We start from the raw sequence: 6,159 nt of genomic DNA on the forward strand, positions 1-6,159 counted from the left end.
ATTCTACCGCTCATGTCTCGCTCCGTGCTTATGCACTCCACTCGCTGGGTCTAGTTATGTTTATGAACCAAGGATGTAGTTGTTGAACCCGCACTTAGTTCCAAGAAAGCGGCCGTTCACTTCAGGAATAAGGGTTGTTGATGTATTTTGAGTTTTGGTTGGCCAAGCCAAGTCTTGTCAAAGCCCTCGTTGTTGAAGCGAAGAAAATGGCACGAAGAAAACTACACCAAGCAACGCAAGAGTGCACTAGCGCTAAAGCCGTTGCGCAGTAGCGCATACATTTTCTTGCTGGGCGTGCTAGCTGCGAATAAAACTACAGTGCGTGCTAGCTGCGAAGAAGTAGTGCGCTAGTGCGCACGTATGCTTTTAGGCCAGAGACAAGCAAGAAAACGGATGCGAGACGCCTTAGCACCGTTGCTTCTCACAAGAAAGCAGATGCGCTAGTGGCGCTTTAGTGCCCTTGCTTCTTGCTTTCGAGCTGTAGTTTGTTGAACACTAGCGCACACCCTCAAGAAAATGGTTGTGCTAACGTGCCCCCTCACTTCTTGCTTTTGAGCTGTAGTTTGCTGGCTTTGACAAGATTTGGCTTGCCTTTCTAGCTTTTGCTTCGCAACAGCAAAAAGCCTAGCCATTAGACCTTGCTTGCATCAAGATTATGTTGGTATTCAATGTACTCAATGCATTCGATGGATGCCCGAGCATTGAGAAGGAAGGACCCTTGAAGAGGCAAAAGGCCATGAGGAGATACCATCTGTGATCCATGGATCTCCGATCGGGAAGCCGTATCCAAGCTCCGTGGCTAGTCTACACTCTTTGGACTTTGAAAACTTAACGAACTGAAACATCTGAGTAGTTAATGGAAGGGAAATCAACCGAGATCCCTTTAGTAGCGGCCAGCGAGAGCAGATTGGGGCTTTGAAGAAAAAGAAACACAAAGCTTACCACGAAGCTTCGCTCTAGCGAAGCAAAGCAATTCAATCTTCTTTCATCCGCGAAGCGGAATGAAGCAAAGGTGCGGAGCCACTTAGCCTCGTTCCTCTCGCTTCGCGCATTGCTCGCTCAGTGCTTATGCACTTCGCTTCCTTTTCTATTAGGCTCGTTTCGTAGAACTATACTCATTTAAATGTAACTCGTTCTCGATCGGCCTAACAAACTTGTTTTTGTACGCTCCTATTAAGCTCGCGTAACTCGTTCTCGTTGGTTTCATTCGATTTGTTGTGGATTGGATGATGGAAAAAATGTTGGTTCGAGAATTGTGAAATGGTTGGAAGATCTAACCAAAGATGGTGATAGCCTTGTAGATTCGTTCCCATGGTTTGATCCTTCCCAGTAAAACACGGCATGTTCAAATTCTGATTGTTTTTACGAGAGAAAGGGGGACCACCCTCTAAGCTTAAGTCTTCCTCAATGACCGATAGCGTACAAGTACCATGAGGGAAAGGTGAAAAGAACCCTATTTAGGGAGTGCAATAGAGAACCTGAGATCCGATGCAAACAATCAGTCGAAAGGAGCAGAGCTTAGAGCCAAACGGCGGGCGCACTCACTCTAACGGCATACCTTTCGCATGATGGGTCAGCGAGGAAATGGGAACAGCGGCTTAAGCCATTAGGTGTAAGCGCTTTCTAGAGGTTGAATCTTCTAGTTGTTTCTATTTGACACGAAATCGATCTATCTGGCCATGAGCTAGTTGAAGAGAGCTCTAACAGGCCTTAGAGGACCGAACCCACGTATGTGGCAAAATACGAGGATGACCTATGGCTAGGGGTGAAAGGCCAACCAAGATCGGATATAGCTTGTTTTCTACGAAATCTATTTCAGTAGAGCGTATGATGTCGATGGCCCAAGGTAGAGCACTCAATGGGCTAGGGTGGCCCCCAAAAAGCTTGACCAACCTAGGGAAGCTCTGAAGACAGGCTTAGATCATTTGTACAGACAGACTCTTTGGGTGCTAAGATCCGAAGTCGAGAGGGAAACAGCCCAGATCGTACGCTAAGGTCCCTAAGCAATCACTTAGTGGAAAAGGAAGGGATCGAGCGATGACAATCAGGAGGTGGGCTTGGAAGCAGCCATCCTTTAAAGAAAGCGAAATATCTCACTGGTCTAGCTCCATGGCACAAAAAATGTATCAGGGCTCAAGTGAGTCACCGAAGCGACGAGACCTTGAAAGCATTTTCAAGCGTCAGTAGCGGGATGTTCTTTCAATCGGGGAAGGTTTTGGTGACAACACTTGGAGATATCAAAAGTGAGAATGCTGACATGAGTAACGAGAAATTCTATGAAAAACACGAGCGCTTGTCAGTTCAAGGGTTTCTACGTTCAGTCAATCTACGCAGAGTGAATCGATCCCTAAGGAAGCCCTGAAAGGGCTGCCTTCCGATGGGTACACGAGAGTGATGAAGTTGCTTTGATTGCTGAACCATGCCTGTCTGTTGGAACGAATTGGATGATCGGGCCATGGGCTGCCCCCTCTTCCCCTCGCTCTCCATTCCTTAAGATGAACATTGAGTCAGAAAAGCCTTCTTGACTCGGATGTGCTTGGACCCCTAAGCTACTGACGCTTCAAAAGCTGAAACTCTCGTCGTAGTTTGACTAACTAAGAACAAAGAAGTCAACTGTTCAGGTAGTGGCATGGCAAGCAAGGAGCAAAGCCAGTGGTAGCAATGTCAAATCACTCGTTGTTGAGGGTGGGTTTGCTTTTAGAAAAAGCGATTGTTGAAGAAACGAAGAAAACTACACCAAGCAACCAAGCAATGGGAGAGTGCGCTAGCACATCCGTTTTCTTGCTGCGCGAAAGCCGTTGCATGGTAGCGCATACGTTTTCTTGCTGGGAAAAAAACAAACCAACAATTGCAAGCAAGAAAATGGATTCGTGGCGCGTTAGCGCCCTTGCTTCTTGCTTTCGAGCCTACGTTTTCTGGCAGTTTACTCTTGCAAAGCCCTCGCTCGTTAGAGTGAGTGCTTTGATGTTGCTTCGCACTCGGTCCTAGCTTTTGAGCAAAAGCAAAAAGGGCTCTTGACTACTTGGGCTTTTACAAGACTTTGCTAACCTAACAACTAAACTCACGCAGCAAAAAGGGCTCTTTAGTACGTACTTGGTTTGGTTGGGCATTGACGTTGCGTTAACGACTGAACTCGCTGAGGCTTTGCTCGTTGCATCAAAGCAGCACTCTATTGGGCAGCAGCAAAAATCCCTCAAGAGAGCTTTGGCAAGAGTTAGCTAACGACTGAACTCACTGAGGCTCGTTGGCTACAAAGCAAATTGCTTATGAGGGCTGTGCAAAAAGCAAAGCTCTTGTTTGAGAGTGCCCAGCAAAGCACTCATAAGCGATTTGCCTTTTGACAGCAAAACTCCCTGCCAATAGTTTGACCTTGCTACGTGGAGTAGACTGAATGAGCTAGACAGACACTTTGAGTTATCTAAAGGTGAAGACGGGCGAAGACTCGGCCCAACGGGCGCTCTTTCCCATAGGTGAGCTCCTGCTCAGCGCACCTGCTAACACCTTTACAAGCACTTTCTAGTGTGAACCCTTCGGTCGCCTTTCTCATTTTAGTGCTCTCCTTTTGAATCTTCAATAGGGGCCTTTAGTCTTAGAATAGGGGTGGGGAGAGAGCAGAGCGTACTGCCCTGCCATAGTCACGAGTATGTTGTCATAATCATAAAGGCTTTCAACTTTTAAGAAAGAAATTAGAATTGAGAGGGCGATCCTCCCGGTGAACTGACCATACCCCAAACCGACACAAGTGAACAAGTTGAGTATACTAGGGCGTTTGAGAGAACCATGTCAAAGGAACTCGAAAAAATGACCCCGTAACTTCGAGATAAGGGGTGCTCTCCTTGCTTTTGATTAGGAAAGCAGCACAAACCAGGGGGTAGCGACGGTTTAATAAAAACACAGGACTCTGCTAAGTGGTAACACAATGTATAGAGTCTGACACCTGCCTGGTGCTAGAAGGTCGGAAGGAGAAGTCTTATAAGCTTTGAATGGAAGCCCCGATCAACGGCGACAGTAACTCTAACTGTCCTAAGGTAGCGAAATTCCTTGTCGCATAAGTAACGACCTGCAAGAATGGTGTAACGACTACCCCGCAGTCTCCGACATGGACCCGGTGAAATTGAATTCTCCGTGAAGATGTGGAGTACCAACGGCTAGACGGTAAGACCCCATGCACCTTGACTATAGCTTCATAGTGACAACCTTGATCGAATGTGAAGGATAGGTGGGAGGTGGTGACACAAATCTCCCAATCCTGAAAGACCACTCTTTCGTCTAAGGATACCTAACCGCCACACTGATCATTTGGGGGTGGGGGGGCACTGTGAGGTGGGTAGTTTATCTGGGGCGGATGCCTCCTAAAGAGTAACGGAGGTGTGTGAAGGTGGGCTCAAGCTAAGATTATGCTCGTGAGTGTAATGGTATAAGCCTGCCTGACTATGAGATCGACTGATCGAACAGAGATGAAAGCTAGCCATAGTGATGCAGGACTCCCGTGTGGAAGGGCTCTCGCTCAACAGATCAAAGGTACATCGGGGATAACAGGCTGATGACTCCCAAGAGCTCTTATCGACGGAGTCATTTGGCACCTCGATTTCGACTCATCACATCCTGGGGTTGAAGAAGGTCCTAAGAGTTTGGTTGTTCGTCAATTAAAGTGGTACGTGAGTTGGGTTTAGATCATCGTGAGACAGTTCGATTCCTATATACCATTGGTGTTAAAGGGAGAACTGCGAGGAGACAACCCTAGTACAAGAGGACTGGGTTGGGCCAACCTATGGCGTACCGGTTGTTATGCCAATAGCAGTGTCGGGCAGCTAAGTTGGTATGGAAGAACTACTGCGCTGCATCTGAGCTGAGTTATAGACACTCTCTCAAAGCAATGAGAGGAGTTTACATTAGTTTAGTCACTCGTTGTCTTAAACGTTGGAAATCCTTCTCTATACAAGTTCTCGTACGATGGTTTTTAAGAGAACTTCGTTAGGCGGAGATGTGAGCACTTCGAGGTGTGAAGCGATCTCATACTAAACGAAACTACTTTCTCTTTAGGGGGTGGGGGCTTTTTGACGAAGAAGATAATAGGGGGAAGAGGAATCAACGAGGAATCAATGAAATAGCGAAGGAGAAGGAAAGGCAAGTGATTGAATGAGCGGTGGGAATAGTGAAACAAAGAGAAGGAGAACAAGCGGAATATGTAGGAACTGTATGAAAATCTTTTCTGGCTGCAACAAGGTGATAATAGTCTAAGTGAATATTGTAGTGCTCTCCAGGAGGGGGGGGGTTGTTGATATGAGGTGTAGAGCGCAATCTGATAGCGCATCTGTTTTAGGTATAAAGGGCCATAGGTTCGAATCCTGCTACCTTTATTGTGCAGGGATTACCGGTGGCTATATTATTTACCCGTGCCTCAGAGGCTAGACATCGGTTGAGCTCAGTTGGGCCATTCATTGGGACATGATCCTAGGTTTGACTGAGTTTGATTTGAGGTAAAAACCTCGCTTCCCTTTGGTTCCTCCTGTCCCTCTTTCGAACCAAGATTTACGGTCTAATTCCTCAGGTTTCATTTACCTGTTTTCATTAGGCTTCCTACTTCACGATCGTATCTCCCCTATCCTCAAGGAAGTACGGGTCCGGGTCCTCTGTGCCCTCTTTTGTGCCCTATTTCTAGCTTTTAGGTTCTCGTCCCACTTGTGCCTGACGACCTCTCCTATCGATTTAGTTTGCTCTTTCAACTCGAACGGTCTCGAATAGGAGGAAGTTGATGATTTTATTGGCCTTTCCCTCTTCCCGTACTTTCTAGGCACTCTTACGTTTGCCTTCAGCTCGGGGGGATTTTTGGTTGGCGATCTCATCCGTATCTCTCAGATGTATTGACACAACCCACACCCCCCTTACTCCATAGGGGACCGAACATGACTCTTGTGAAACAAGCGACCAGGAAGTTCAGACTCGAACTTGAGATAGAGATTAAGGCATAAGTTCAACAATTATTGGATGCCATGCCAAGTTTATCCGAACTGAGAAGCATCCAGATTGGTTAGCAAAGGTCGTGTCGGCAAAGAAAAAGAATGGGTAGATTCGACTTTGTGTCGATTCACGAGACCTCAAAAAGGCGGCTTGTCCTAAGGACGATTTTCCCCTGCCCAATATTCTGACTCTCATTGA

General features: G+C 46.8%; 1 pseudogene; it reads left to right on the forward strand.

The window, feature by feature from the left end:
- The first annotated feature begins 804 nt into the window (after positions 1 to 804).
- LOC148783181 (25S ribosomal RNA) lies at positions 805 to 5,006 on the forward strand (annotated as a pseudogene).
- The last annotated feature ends 1,153 nt before the right edge of the window (positions 5,007 to 6,159 follow it).

This window comes from Amborella trichopoda, chromosome 2 (genome assembly GCF_054954075.1).
Source record: "Amborella trichopoda isolate Santa Cruz 75 chromosome 2, AtrichopodaSantaCruz75HAP2 v2.0, whole genome shotgun sequence".
Classification (NCBI taxonomy): domain Eukaryota; kingdom Viridiplantae; phylum Streptophyta; class Magnoliopsida; order Amborellales; family Amborellaceae; genus Amborella; species Amborella trichopoda.